This window comes from Leiobunum rupestre, chromosome 2 (genome assembly GCF_980474605.1).
Source record: "Leiobunum rupestre chromosome 2, qqLeiRupe1.1.hap1, whole genome shotgun sequence".
NCBI lineage: Eukaryota > Metazoa > Arthropoda > Arachnida > Opiliones > Sclerosomatidae > Leiobunum > Leiobunum rupestre.
The window spans coordinates 71,836,682-71,853,724 of NC_143385.1; the positions used below are offsets into that span (position 1 = coordinate 71,836,682).

Genomic DNA, 17,043 nt, shown 5'->3' on the forward strand with positions numbered 1-17,043 from the left:
CTACAGTGAACTATGTCTTTTGCTCGCGAAAGTACTTTATTTTCTGTTTTCGCATCTGCCTTCCAGGGGGCGTCCCAACCATAGGAAAAAAACAATTTATTTTCGATTTAGCACAAGAGGGTATTTAAGGGGGAGATCTTTTTTTACTTTGGTATTTTTTGAGGAATTCACGATTATTTCAATGTTTCTGTACGTTATTTTTTTTATATTCCGCCATAATTTAATATTATGTTTTCGTAGATTTAATATTGAAATAAAATTTTAGATAATAATAATAATAATAATCAGCTAGGCTAATACCCAAGGCACCACCCTAGGCCCAAATCTTCTTCCTTAATATTATTATTATGTAATAAAATAATAATATATAATATTATAAAATATTAGTACCATTCTTTATTAGTATTTGTCATATTAGCTATTAGTAATAGTAATATTAGTAATATTTGACATCAGCATTAGTAATTTTTGATATTAGTATAATTAGCTAATAGTAATAGTAAAATTAGACATCAGTATTAGTAATATTTGATATCAGTAATATTAGCTAATAGTAATATTAGTAATATTAGCTAATAGTAATAGTAATATTAGTTAATAGTAATAGTAATATTAGTTAATAGTAATAGTAATATTAGCTAATAGTAATAGTAATATTAGCTAATAGTAATAGTAATATTAGCTAATAGTAATATTAGCTAATAGTAATAGTAATATGAACTAATAGTAATAGTAATATGAGCTAATAGTAATAGTAATATGAGCTAATAGTAATAGTAATATTAGCTAATAGTAATAGTAATATGAAATAATAGTAATAGTAATATGAGCTAATAGTAATAGTAATATTAGCTAATAGTAGTAGTAATATGAACTAATAGTAATAGTAATATGAGCTAATAGTAATAGTAATATTAGCTAATAGTAATAGTAATATTAGCTAATAGTAATAGTAATATTAGTAATATTAGCTAATAGTAATAGTAATGTGAGTAATATTAGCTAATAGTAATAGTAATGTTAGTAATATTATCTAATAGTAATAGTAATATTAGTAACATTAGACATCAGCATTAGTAACATTAGACATCAGCATTAGTAACATTAGACATCAGCATTAGTAACATTAGACATCAGCATTAGTAACATTAGACATCAGCATTAGTAACATTAGACATCAGCATTAGTAACATTAGACATCAGCATTAGTAATATTAGTAACATTAGACATCAGTATTAGTAATATTAGTAACATTAGACATCAGCATTAGTAATATTTGATATTAGTAATAGTAATATTAGTAATATTAGCTAATAGTAACAGTAATATTAGTAACATTAGACATCACCATTAGTAATATTTGATATTAGTAATAGTCATTTTAGAAAAATTAGACATCAGGGTTATTAAATATTAGGATTGTTAAATACTAGTCTTAAATATCACAATTATTAAATATTGAATTTGTAATATGAAATGAAATGAAAATGAAACATATTATAATTATTAAATAATAGAATTGTTGAACAGTAATTTAGCGACATTTTATTTATTGTTAAAGCTATTTTAGAGCAACTTTAGTAAAAACATTTCATCAAGGTTCCACCGAGATTTGAACTCGGATCGCTGGATTCAGAGTCCAGAGTGCTAACCATTACACCATGGAACCCCTGTCGATCATGTTTTACCTTGTCTAGAAATACGTCAAAATAATATAAATACATAGGAATTAAATGATAATTTATCAATAATTTTATCGTTAAACAATGTAAGATAATTCCTATTAATAATAACATACATTATACTGTTAACTATAATTAAATAAAATAAACTTAAGGTTCCACCGAGATTTGAACTCGGATCGCTGGATTCAAAGTCCAGAGTGCTAACCATTACACCATGGAACCTCTGGCGAAAGGATATCAAAGCTTTTTCTATTTACTAAAGCATTTGCTTGCATTCTCATAGATATAATCAGTAAATCCTTCCCGCCGTCTTAGGTTTTATCTTTGAAGTCCCGCTGAATTTGCATTTCTAAGCCCGTTCAAATTCAAATCCTTTTATCTGGTGTAAGAAAGTTAAGGGAGTAAGGCGCGAATTTCTTCAAGAGCTATTTTTAAAGTGCCTCCACGTGACTTGGTCTTCCTTCTGCCAACAACGTTTGATTTCCAAATTCCAAACCTTTAAATAACAGGCTGTTCTAGTGTTCTTACGACGGTCGCAAAGTATTTAAAAGTAGGAAATATATGAGATACAACAGGCTACCCGACGAAGAAATGTTCTTTTGTTTAAACAATACTACCGTCTCCTAGTACTTTGCAATAGAGTGTTGTCGTCTGAAACCCTGCGACGTCACCATTGTAATTTGCCTATTGATAAAAAACGGTAACTGTCATGGCGGCCACTATTAACACTACAGCTGTGACGTTACAAGTTTTCAAAATCGAATCAGACGACAACGCTCTATAGCTACGGTTTCTTCTGTCAACAACGTTTGATTTCTAATTTCCAAATTTTAAACTTCGCAAATATATGAGATACAACAGGTTACCCGACCAAGAAATGTTCTTTTGTTTGAACAATACTATGGTCTCTTAATACTTTGCAAAAGGTACGATTTCTTCTGCCAACAACGTTTGATTTCCAAATTCCAAACCTATAAATTAAAGCTTCGAGTAATAAACTACATAAAAACTAAATAAAATAGCCAGAAATTCCAACGGTAGACCGGTTTCGTTCTATTTGGAACTCATCAGTACCGTGCGGGAAATCTGGCTGGCGACTGTTATACCGAAAAGAGAAACTAAGCCTAAACATTAAAAATTTCAAAACGCGTTGCATAGCAACGGAAAGCCGAAAAGGGGGGAGTATGGTGGAGAATAGTATATACGATAAGTTAAGTTAGAAGAGACCACCTATGGACTGTGAGAAGGATGATAAAATACGCGAAAAAGTAGATTAGTCCATAATTAAAAGGGATAATATATCTAAATTTGAAGAAATTAAAAAACTTACTAATAGTAAGTTTTTTAATTTCAAATTTGTTTAGGATTTAGATATATTATCCCTTTTAATTATGGACTAATCTACTTTTTCGCGTATTTTATCATCCTTCTCACAGTCCATAGGTGGTCTCTTCTAACTTAACTGATCCTATAAATAAGAGGATGTTCTTACGTCCGTCGCAATGTATTTAAAACTTTGCAAATATATGAGATACAACAGGTTACCCGACGAAGAAATGTTCTTTGGATTAAACAATACTACTGTCTCTTAATACTTTACGATTTCTTCTGCCAACAACGTTTGATTTTTAAATTCCAAACCTTTAAATACGAGGCTGTTCCTTGCATTAAAACGAAAAAGTATGAGATAAAACCGGCCACCCGACGTAATGCTAGTGTTTAGACAGTACTAACATTTCTTAATATGAATTGCAATAGGGACGATTTAATTCGTTGTTTTAAGGTAAAAAGATTTCAATGCAAAATTCATTAGGTCAGTAGTATTGTCCAAAATCCAGTCTTTCTTTTATCAAATTCGCAAATTTTCTATTTTCAATTTCAATGGGAAGTACATTGAGTGAAATCCCGTCATTGGATCGAAGATTTTTCGTACATCCTTAAGCAACACAGATACTTAATTACTGCGCAACGAAAAATTGTTATTAACACGCGGTACGATTGGTTTTTTAACGTAACTAGTGCCAATTACCCCTCACTTCGATTTAAAAGAGTGTAAAGTTAACTATTTGTGGAAATTGTGGTGTATCACCTAATTTTCCATTTCAGAAATCAGGTTTAACAGAAGCTATGGGTAACAAGTGCTAGTTTCTTAAAAGAAAGGCATATAACGATTTTTCGTTTTACATTTTACTCAGGGCTCGATTAACACTATTGGGAGCCCTGTGCAAAGGATAATTTGGGGCCCCTAAAAAAATTCAGACCTTACTTTTTTACTCTTAAGGGGGAAGAATACAGTAAAAGCCTCTTTTTCGTTCAAGCTGAACGTTTGTTTTAACAATTACACAATTGAATTATATTTTTCATATTAGACTGAATCTTCCTCTAGTGCTTAAAATAATTTTGATAATTCTAATATAATTAGTTAACGAGTTATAAGGTCCTAACTTAAGGGTAGTTTGGGCGCTTGCCAAACTTGTTTAGCTCCGGGGGTCCGAATGAAAAAGTAATACCTTAATTACTTTTAAATTTAAAATTGTAAAATTTATTTTAGTCACTAAACAAGAGGCTGTTCTACACTTATATATTAATTTTATAAGTTAAAATACCAAATTAAAAGAGTAACCCGGCCACCTTAATTAATGGCTTTAAAAGTCGCTCGATGACTTAGGCCTAAGGTGGTGCCTTGGATATTAGCCTAGCTGATTATTATTATTATTATTATTATTATATATTATTATTATTATTATTATATATTATTATTATTATTATTATTATTATTATTATTATTATAGCGCGAAAGTAAACAATGGCCACTGCAGTCTTCCCCCTTATATAAAATTCGAATAGAATGGAAAAAAAAAACCTTTAGTTCGAAGTGAGAGGTGGATTTGGTACAACTCTAAAAATAGTCTAAACCTAGTCATTCTAACTACAAATAATTACATTATTGGTAGAAATTTTAACGTTTGTAGAATGAGAAGTGTCATCTATTTTTTTATATTACTTACAACATTTACGATAAAATATAAAAATTAAGTATTTATAACAAGATTTATAGTTTTTATACCTTCGAAAAAGCCCCCACACCTGATCCGAAAGTCAATGGAGCGAATCTTCGATTCGGAAGATCGTGACGTTGCATTTAATCCAAAATAGAAAGCCGCATAACCACAGACGGAACGTGTCATTTCGTAAAATGTCTGGTTGTTAGGAAAATTTGTAAAATGTCTGTAGTGGCATTTTGAAAGATTTCAATTTTCTAATAAATAGTTTCCTACAATAACACCTCGAGGGTACCAAAACCTTCTAAACACTAACAGGGCCTTCAAAATACTTATCCTCTTCTTATTTGCTATAATATATCGATTGAAGTTCAATACACGATGATTTTTTTAATCCATAATATACTAAGTAACGTAACAAAATAAGTATGACAGTCAACAATTTCGGTTATTGATCGCAAGAATGAATTGAATTCTACTTAGGGAGAACGACCATGTGGAAACGATATTTTGGAGTGGAGTGATTGTGAAATCGGAAGTTTAAGAGGATAAAATATATATATATATATTCCCCTTCCATAAAAACTTGTTGAGGTTAACGGTAATAGTGAGTGTAGGGAGCTGTTGGCTCGCGTGGCATGAAGGGCTTGCCACCACCCTCCTACGAATTGTAACCCGGCCCCCTGAATTAATGGCTTTAAAAGTCGCTTGATGACTTTGCCTAAGGTGGTGCCTTGGGTATTAGCCTAGCTGATTAAAAAATTTAATATTTATAATTCTTTTTAATTTAGGAAGTTTTTCGTGTTAAATTCGAAAATAAAAACCTTACAGTGTTTTCAATATTAAATTTTTTAATAATAATAATAATAATAATCAGCTAGGCTAATACCCAAGGCACCACCTTAGACCTAAGTCATCAAGCGACTTTTAAAGCCATTACGTTACGATTCAATAACTCATCATTAAAATATAATAATATAATATAATATATAATATTATAATAACTCATCATTAAAATATAAAGCTCCCACTATTTTTTAGAAAAAAATAAAATAATCCATGAAGTAGTAGTCTTTTTTCATTAATATTTAAATTTGTAAATTTAACATGGGACGGAATTTTAACATTTTTAACTCATCATTATTTTGTCAAAGTAAGCGTTACTTCCACTTTTCAAAAGCGTTTCAATTTTCAAAAAGCCTTTGCTGATCGTACAAATAGGCTGACAGTTCCAAAGACTAGTGGATAGTTTCACTCCATACTCATGCGGTGATTTAATAATAATTATTATAATTATAATAATCAGCTACATTTAAAGCCATTATATGGCCATTGATGAAATAGACTATCATTAAAATAATTATCGCCGGGAGAAAAGTGTCATACTTACGGTTATTATCTTACTTATGATAACATAAAAATAGACTATCATTAAAATAATTATCGCCGAGAGAAAAGTGTCATACTTACGGTTATTATCTTACTAATGATAACATAAACATATCGAAAAAATTGTAATAAACAGCGAAAATAGTACGCTCAATTAAGCAACTAAGTTTAATAGTGGTTTTCTCCACAAAAAAAACTCCCCACACCCGGAAAAATACAACTTTTATATCCTTGATTTTGAAAACGATAGTGTTTCGAATTTTTATCCAATTTAATACCCTTTTTTGGGGTAAAAATTATTATTATATTCCGAAAATATTTCTTATTTTTTTTATTAAATTTTCGTACTTATAAATATACCGTAATGATGTAATTTGTGGTATTTCAAAATTTGGGGTGCTATAGGAACATATTTATATATTTTCCTATCATTACTTCGAGTAATGGTATCGAGATATTACTAAGGGGTGTTTCTAGCTATTTAATACTTAAAATAACACCGTAACGCTTATTAGCAATTGCGATAAATCATTTTAAAGGATAATAAACATTGTTGACGCGATATGCCGGGATAAAACGATGTGTTAAATTATTAATTTGTCAATGATGGAAGGAAGTTATTTAGAGGACGTGGGGAAATCACTTCGCTTTTGTGATTTCTGATTTAGGGCTCGTTTGTGATAAACAGACTAGATGAAACTATTCAGCGAAAGGTTGGGTGTTCTAAGAATTACGATTAAAATTATTTTTATGATATTAAATTATTTTTATATTAAATTATTTTTATATTAAATTATTTTGATGATATTAAATTATTTTTATATTAAATTATTTTGATGATATTAAATTATTTTTATATTAAATTATTTTGATGATATTAAATTATTTTTATATTAAATTATTTTGATGATATTAAATTATTTTTATATTAAATTATTTTTATATTAAATTATTTTTATATTAAATTATTTTTATATTAAATTATTTTTATATTAAATTATTTTTATATTAAATTATTTTTATATTAAATTATTTTTATATTAAATTATTTTTATATTAAATTATTTTTATATTAAATTATTTTTATATTAAATTATTTTTATATTAATTTATTTTTATATTAAATTATTTTTATATTAATTTATTTTTATATTAAATTATTTTTATGATATTAAATTTTATTTATGATATTAAATTATTTTTATATTAAATTATTTTTATGATTTTAAATTATGTTTACGATATTAAATGTTTTTTACGATATTAAATTATTTTTACGATATGAAATATTTTTTACGATATTAAAGGTTTTAACGATATTAAATTATTTTAATAGGGATTAATTTTTTTATAAGGAATTAAATAATTTACAGTTTTAAATCAGGTTATTAACTTATTATGCATTAAATTTATTTAATATTTTCATCCTTATTCAGTCCTTGAATCGCCATTCAATCTTGCAATCACAATTTAATCGTTTAATCAAAACATTTTATTATCAAAATGTTTTAATCTATTTAATTAAAATGTTTTAATCTATTTAATTAAAATGTTTTAATCTATTTAATTAAAATGTTTTAATCTATTTAATTAAAATGTTTTAATCTATTTAATTGCAATGTTTTAATCAATTTAACCAAAACTATTAAATCAATTTAACCAAAACGATTAAATCAATATAACCAAAACGATTAAATCAATATAACCAAAACGATTAAATCAATTTAACCAAAACGATTAAATCAATTTAACCAAAACGATTAAATCAATTTAACCAAAACGATTAAATCAATTTAACCAAAACGATTAAATCAATTTAACCAAAACGATTAAATCAATTTAACCAAAACGATTAAATCAATTTAACCAAAACGATTAAATCAATTTAACCAAAACGATTAAATCAATTTAACCAAAACGATTAAATCAATTTAACCAAAACGATTAAATCAATTTAACCAAAACGATTAAATCAATTTAACCAAAACGATTAAATCAATTTAACCAAAACGATTAAATCAATTTAACCAAAACGATTAAATCAATTTAACCAAAACGATTAAATCAATTTAACCAAAACGATTAAATCAATTTAACCAAAACGATTAAATCAATTTAACCAAAACGATTAAATCAATTTAACCAAAACGATTAAATTTATAAATCAAAACTAATAAATTTATTAATCAAAACTATTAATTTTATTAATCAAAACTATTAAATTTATTAACCAAAACTATTAAATTTATAAATCAAAACTAATAAATTTATTAATCAAAACTATTCATTTTATTAATCAAAACTATTAATTTTATTAATCAAAACTATTAAACGTATTAATCAAAACTATTAAATGTATTAATCAAAGGTATTAAATTTATTAATCAAAACTATTAATATTATTAATCAAAACTTTTAATTTATAAATCAAAACTAATAAATTTATTAATCAAAACTATTAATTTTATTAATCAAAACTATCAATTTTATTAATCAAAACTATTAAACGTATTAATCAAAACTATTAAATGTATTAATCATAGGTATTAAATTTATTAATCAAAACTATTAATATTATTAATCAAAACTTTAAATTTATTAATCAAAGCTATTCATATTATTAATCAAAACTTTAAATTTATTAGTCAAAACTTTAAATTTATTAATCAAAACTATTGAATTTATTAATCAAAACTATTAAATTTATTAATCAAAACTATTAAATTAATTAAGTAAAACTATTGAATTTATTAATCAAAACTATTAAATTTATTAATCAAAACTATTAAATTAATTAAGTAAAACTATTGAATTTATGAAATCTGAAATTTATCAAGCTACTAAATTACGATTAGTCCCGTTAGTGATGAGTTAATCGCGAAGTTATTATAAAGCAGTTTATTTTTAAAATCTCGAGCAATTTCTGTTCAGCCGATGACCCGTCATTCTATACGGTAAATTGTAGGTTTCTCTTTACTCGCAACTGGACATTGAACCTCACAGCCGAACGTGCATGTCGAAATTTGTATAATACTACCATGATTAATGACGTGTTTTATATCCATAGGAGAAAAAAATAATAATTTGATTTCTGTATTTAATGGTTAGTTTCGAAATGTCCGCGTATCCCCATTCTCCGGCATGTTGTCGGAAGTAAATTGTGGTCATCTTTTAAGGTTGAATGCGCACACGTGGCCGCCAGTTAATACGGGATATTTTCTTTCAAGTCGACGTGAAATTAGGAACCTTTTTTATACTCAGGGTCATTCCGGACTTGATTTTAAAGAAAAAGCTAGTTTTTCGTGTTTGGATTTTTCTTTGGGCTGGGGTATTTTTGTGTTCTTTAGGTAATAGGTTACATTTCGTGACGTCACCATTCTGAACAAACTATAACTGTTATTGTGAACGTATTTACTAGGCATTTAGCTACACCGAAAATTAAAAATACTTCCTTAAATTTGAGCATTCTCATAGTCTATTTTTTGTGTGTCGTTAAGTTAACCTACGTGCAAATAGTATATTTAAATATATAACAGGGTTCATACAAACATGGAAATCAGTGAAAACCTGGAAATATCAGTGAAATTTATTTTAAGGAAAAAAGTCAGGGAAATATCAGGGAAAAGGAAAATTTTCCTGAAAAATCAGGGAAATCAGGGAAAATAACTATGATAACTCCAAATTATGTGCAATTTGTTTTAGTATTTTTGAAATTATTACTTAGTATTGAATTCATACGTTCAATCTTGACTATATTATTTTAGAAAGTGTAACAGTAATGCTTTTAACATCTTAGAGACCCGTATTGTTTTAAAAAGTACACCTGGAAATATTCAAAACTACTCTGGAAAACCTGGAAATATCAGTGAAAATGGTTTTTGAAATATTGTATGAACCCTGATATCAGTAAAGTACAAATTGAATATTAACACGACCAAAGACATGTCGATATTTCATTACCTAATAAGGTTTCTTTAAAAATTGTTAACATAAATTAGTATAGTGGAGAATACCACGTGACTAAAACCAATTATTCGTAGTTAATGGAGAATACCACTTGATTATAACTGATTATTCGTAGTTACCGGGGAATACCACGTAATTATAACCGATTATTCATAGTTACTGGAGATTACTTCATGATTTTTTTAATACTAGTGAGTACCTGATGATTATAACCGATTATTCGTAGTTACTGGAGATTACTTCATGATTTTTTTAATACTAGTGAGTACCTGATGATTATTACTGATTATATGTTATGACTGATAATTACAGATTAATACTGATTATCGTAATAACTGGTAACTACTTCATAATTATTCCTGATATTTACCCATTATAACTGATTATTGGTGATTTCTTTTGAATACTACTAATCTCTGTTCTACCCGAAATAATACGAAAAATACTTAAAACCAAGTGAGATACCGTACTCAAATAATCGTTTATACTCAATCGTTTGTTACCTTATTACTTAAGTGAGAAAATCAACGCTGTAAGTAAATACAATTCTGAAATCTGCATTATAAGGAACAAATCTGGTAATTGTTACATTCAGAGAACAATGGAATATAATTTTACTTATTGAACGCGTTAGAAATTGGCCAACCCAATTGAAAGCCGATGTGGCCAATTTTCGTAGTTAAATGGCGTACTGTAGAGTGAGACCCCGCCTAGTACTTGAACAACGGGACTGGTTTGGTTCGTTCCACTTTTAAATCAATAATCACTTCAGGTTCACTTTAAAAAAATTCAAGTTGTCTGAAAACTGGAATATAGTAGAATCTCTTGTGTTTCGTACTTGAACTGTATAAAGTGTAAGTTATTATTCACGAAAAAGTAATTGAAAACTCGCGATTTAAAATTCACGGACCATTTCGTAACCTCTCGCCATTTCGTATTGGTATCGTTTATTTTTATATTTATTTGGTGAAAAAATAGGTCGATTTAGAAACTAAATTGGGGTTGTAATGCATGGGTTAAGCGCGTTTAAAGTAACACCGTTAATCGCGCTATTGAAAATTAATAAACCAGGGTTGCCACGGTACCTGGAAAACTTGGAATTCCTGGAAAAGTCAGGGATTTGAATATGGGTATAAAAATCAGGGAAAAGTCTGGGAATTTTAAAAAATAGTCTAACAATCAGGGAAATGTCAGGGAACTTAATTTCGGTTGCAAATAGGAAATAGGAAACTATTACTAAAATATAGGTTAAAAATGCAAAATCTTGGCAGGGAAAATCTCCGGAGATGGTCAGGGAAAACCTGGAAAAGTCAGGGAATTTGATTGTGAAAAAACTGTGGCAACCCTGGAAAACTATTCAACTAGTTAGTAAAATAAACGAGAAAAGACATTTTTTAGCCGATTTGGCAGAATAATCGCGATAGCTGCGGTCATGGGTAAAGGGGTTTTCCCCCGAGCTCTTCGGTTTCCCCTTCCATAAAAACATGTATAGGTTAACGGTAATAGTGAGTGTAGGGAGCTGTTGGCTCGCGTGGCATGAAGGGCTTGCCACCACGCGTTGTAACCCGGCCACCTGAAGTAATGGCTTTAAAAGTCACTTGATGGCTTAGGCCTAAGGTAGTGCCTTGGGTATTAGCCTAGCTGATTATTATTATTAACTAAAACTAGTTAAGATTGGGTGCGTCACTGAGAAATATCCAAACAGATTAGTTAATGTCATGTTTTTCACAACGATTTCGCCATTAACTAACTTTTCACTCAATTTTGTTAATATACAAAATCAAGTCTTTTCAAAATATTTAAACAATCTACATTGTTTACCAATTTTTTTAAATATTGCATATTTTTTAAATATTCAAATAATATTTTTATCAAATTTATTTTTCGGGAGTACCCGGTTTTAAAATTAATGTCGTAATTTTTTCTGAAATTTATATTTTTAAGACTTTTTTAGAATTAAGGTTATCAATTTTTTCCTTAAATTTCATTTTCTTTATTTTTTAAGAGTAAAGGTGGTCAATTTTTTTCAAATGATTGTTTTTTATAAAACTGGTTTTAGTATTAATGTACAAATTTTTTTAAATATTTATATAATTGTTTTTCTCAAATTTAATTTTTTGAGAAATCCTGTTTTAGCATTAATCTATTTGTTTTTAGTATTAATGTAGCCACTTTTTTAAATATTTAAATAATTATTTTTCTCAAATGTAATATCTTTTGTTGTAGCAAAATGAGACGGGTTTCGAAGCTTTATTTAGACTGCAAAATAATATCGCTTACAACAGTGTCGTTTTGTTTATAAACATCCGTTAGCATGGTCGGCTCGCCTTTGATGTAGGCTATATTACTAATTAAAAATAAGCTATCGAATCTCAATAAATCCAATATGGCGGCGACCATTGTACGCTTACCTGGCCCTTTGAGAACAGTCCAGCGTTTAGGTTCTCATTTAGATTTTTTCGGAGTCGAGTTAACGGCCGTGACGCTCATCGGCAAAAGCGTATCGTCCCATGAAAGCGAAAACCACGTAACTTTGTTTTCTCGGATATTTTGAAAAATGGTCATTTCAATATTTCATGGAGTATATGGGACATGATTATTACATTTTATTACATTTTATTTTATTACATTTCATTTCATTTCATTACTTTACATTACATTTCATTTCATTACATTTAATTGCATTACATTTCATTACATTATATTACATTTTATTTTATTACATTTCATTTCATTTCATTACTTTACATTACATTTCATTTCATTACATTTAATTGCATTACATTTCATTACATTATATTTCATTTTATTACATTTTATTTGATTTTATTACATTACATTTCATTTCATTACATTTCATTTCATTGCATTACATTTAATTATATTATATTTCATTTTATTACATTTTATTTTATTACATTTCATTACATTATATTACATTTTATTTTATTACATTTCATTTCATTTCATTACTTTACATTACATTTCATTTCATTTCATTACATTTAATTGCATTACATTTCATTACATTATATTTCATTTTATTACATTTTATTTGATTTTATTACATTACATTTCATTTCATTACATTTCATTTCATTTCATTTCATTGCATTACATTTAATTATATTATATTTCATTTTATTACATTTTATTTTATTACATTACATTACATTAAATTACATTACATTATATTTCATTTATTTCATTTTATTACATTTTATTTTATTACATTACATTACATTACATTATTCCGATTTGATCTAAACAGAATTGAAAGGGTACAAATTTAGACATTGGATCAAGTAGAAATATCATTCTGTTTTAATCACAATTTAAATAACACTTTAAAGCAAAAACTAAGTAACTCGTGTTACGTGAATATTGCTTTCAGAACCCTCTTTTGAAATAATATCCCGAAATATAAATACTTCCAGCTCAAATTGGCCATCGTCGAGAGGCGTTAGAAAAAAAAAAGTCGAGTTACAAAACATAAATTCGAGTAAAAATAAAACATTTTTTTATTTCCGCTTTCGGAAATTCAACACCAGGAACTTCATTTGGGGAAATCACAGATATAATAGACAATGCACTCCTTCAGTCTATCGCATCCTAGTGAAAGTTATACTCTCTGGTGAAACGCTCTTTTCAACTGGATGAAAATATCGCGCGTTTACAGAAAGGCGTTTGATTTTGAACGTGCCTATTCATCGATTTCTGACGGTTTTAAATTTTATAGTTTGCGGAAGAAATCGTTAACTACGGTTCTTTGTGTAGGGTTGTATTTTTATTTGGTGATTTTGTACGTGCTCCAAACGCGCGGGTTTCTCAAAAGTGCGTGCGTCATTTCGAAATAACGATTTGTTAGCTGGTGATAATTTACAAAATATTTTTTGCTCTTGGGTAAGTTTCTATCATAATTTTGGGTTAAATCATTATAGGAAGAGTCAATTCTAACTCTCGTTGGATGCGTGAATGGGAGGTAGATTACTAAACGTTTGGGTGTCCAAATTATCATTAAATTATTAATAAATTAAATAATTTGAATCGTGATTAAGTATTTTGTATCATGATTAAATATTTTGTATCATAAATAAATATATTGAATCGGTATTAAATATTTTGAATCATGATTAAATATTTTGAATCATGATTAAATATTTTGAATCGGGATCAAATATTTTGAATCGGGATTAAATATTTTGAATCGTGATTAAATATTTTGAATCGGGATTAAATATTTGGAATCATGATTAAATATTTGGAATCATGATTAAATATTTTGAATCATGATTAAATATTTTGAATCGGGATCAAATATTTTGAATCTGGATTAAATATTTTGAATCGGGATTAAATATTTGGAATCATGATTAAATATTTTGAATCATGATTAATCATTCGAATCAAGATTAATTCTTTTGAATAAGCATTAAATTAACATTTTGGTATCTCAATTATCATTAAATTTAAAACATGTTAAATAATTTGAATTATGATTAAATCTTTTGAATCAGTGTTAAATTATTCGAATCCAGATTAATTCGTTGGAATAAGCATTAAATGTACTCTTTAATGTCTCAATTATCATTAAGTTATTAACAAATTAAATAATTTAAATGATGATTAAATCTTTTGAATCAGTATTAAATTATTCGAATTAAGATTAATTCTTTTGAATAAGCATGAAATAATCTTTTTGTCTCAATTATCATTAAATTATTAACAAATTAAACATTATTTGAATTAGGATTCAATAATCCGAAACCGGATTAAATATTATGAATCAAGGTTAAATAATTTGTATTAGGGTAAAATATTATGATTCAAGGTTAAATAATTATTTGAATCAGTATTAAATTATTTGAATCAGTATTAAATTATTTGAATCAGTATTAAATTATTTGAATCAGGATTAAATTATTTGAATCAAGATTAATTCGTTTGAATAAGCATTAAATAATTTCAATAGAGATTAATTTGTTTGAATAAGCATTAAATAATTTCAATAGAGATTAATTTGTTTGAATAAGCATTAAATAATTTTAAAAGATATTAATTTGTTTGAATAAGCATTACATAATTTGAATCTGTATTGAATCGGTATTATAGCTTTTGAATCAGGATTAAATAGTACGAATTAATTTTAAATAATTTGAATCAAGGTGCAATGAAATAAATCTGGATTAAATTCCAAACAATCAGGATTAAATAGTACGAATTAATTTTAAATAATTTGAATCAAGATGCAATGAAATAAATCTGGATTAAATTCCAAACAATCAGGATTAATTAGATTAGATCTTTAACTCTTACATTCACGGTTTACTTATTCTATTCAGAATTTATTCTCTCGATTTTAATCCCCGTTTAATCAATATTTATTAGCATTAATCATGATTAAATTCGATTGAATCTTTAAAAATTTAAATCTTTGAGCGTCTCCCGAAAACGACTATAATGAAACTGTTACGTCTCCAATACTAATCTAAATTTAACACTTTTAATTAATATTATTAAGCATAATTATATATCAAATTTGTTACATTGTAACATATTACGATTGTAATCAGTTATCTATTACGACTACGGTAACCACCAAATATATTAATTTCGTCCTAACAAAAATATCAACGTAGAATTTTCTTAAAATAGAATTTTGTTGATTCGTAAATTAACTCTCAAAGAAAACCCTGCGAATTTATTTTTAAAAATCGGAGTTAAACCCGCGATTGAAAACGAGTTGAGAGAACGCGCACTACCATAAGTTTATGACTATCTATGACGTAAGTGTGACAATTCCCTGTTAATATCCTTGGTACCAATCAATTGGTCACCGAACGCTGCTAACACCTTTCCACCAGAAATGGGATTATATTAAAAAAAAATTTGGTCGAAATAGTATGACAATTGTTCACCGCTCACGATTTGGGTTCCTCCAATGGGATTATCCATATTATCGTCTGCTATGTCTTCAATAGTCTTTTTTTTTAGTTTCGTCTGCTATTTTATCGGTTCTACTGTGTTCCGTATGAAATTTAGAGAACTTAGGCCTAAGGTAGTGCCTAGCTGATTATTATTATTATTATTATTATTATTATTATTATTATTATTAGTATTATTATTATAGTACGCAGACGATGGGTCAAAGGTTTGAAAGTTCCCGCGTTAGATACGTTATGGAAAACCTTAATTTCAATTGTTGAATTTAAAATAGTTATATATCTCAAACAAATTGTACACCCAAAAAATCTGTAACCTACCCGAAAATATTTGTCTGTTGGTCCATCAAAAAGTAAACCGACGTTTGCTGTTCACACTGCTTATTTAACTGCCCATTAGTTGGACATTTTGATGGCCAAACTATTAGGCCATTTAGAGCTAATTTTAGAACGACCACACATTTTTTGTCATACTTATACTGAATACGTTACTTATGGTCATACTTATACTTATTACGTTACTTATGGTCATACTTACTCTTATTACGTTACTTATGGTCATACTTATTCTTATTACGTTTATTATGGTCATAGTTATACTTATTACGTTATTTATAGTCATACTTACTAACTTAATACGTTACTTATGGTCATACTTATACTTTTTACGTTATTTATGATCATACTTACTTACTTATTACGTTACTTATGGTCATACTTACATACTTATTATGTTACTTATGGTCATACTTATACTTTTTATGTTATTTATGGTCATACTTATACTGAATACTTTATTTATGGTCATATTTATACTGAATACGTTACTTATGGTCATACGTATACTGAATGCGTTACTTATGGTCATACGTATATTGAATACGTTACTTATGGTCATACGTATACTGAATACGTTACTTATGGTCATACTTATACTTATTACGTTACTTATGGTCATATACTTATACTTATTACGTTACTTATGGTCATACTTATTCTTATTACGTTACTTATGGTCATAGTTATACTCATTACGTTATTTATGGTCATACTTACAG

At 27.3% G+C, this 17,043-nt stretch overlaps 1 protein-coding gene and 2 non-coding genes across 5 annotated transcripts in view; 1 reads left to right on the forward strand and 2 right to left on the reverse strand.

The window, feature by feature from the left end:
• MESR3 (misexpression suppressor of ras 3) overlaps positions 1 to 17,043 on the forward strand; it is a 69,878-nt gene that overhangs the window by 35,986 nt on the left and 16,849 nt on the right. The window contains exon 1 of one of the 3 annotated variants that reach the window (XM_090166304.1): positions 13,673 to 13,946. The exons of the other annotated variants lie outside the window; for them this stretch is intronic. The gene's annotated coding sequence lies outside the window, so the exon portion shown is untranslated. Of the gene's footprint in view, positions 1 to 13,672; positions 13,947 to 17,043 lie in introns of those variants that run through there. 3 annotated transcript variants of the gene reach the window in all.
• On the reverse strand, positions 1,599 to 1,670 carry TRNAQ-CUG (transfer RNA glutamine (anticodon CUG)). Its single transcript has one exon. It is a non-coding gene; the product is annotated as a tRNA-Gln (tRNA).
• Positions 1,837 to 1,908, reverse strand: TRNAQ-UUG (transfer RNA glutamine (anticodon UUG)). The gene has a single exon. It is a non-coding gene; the product is annotated as a tRNA-Gln (tRNA).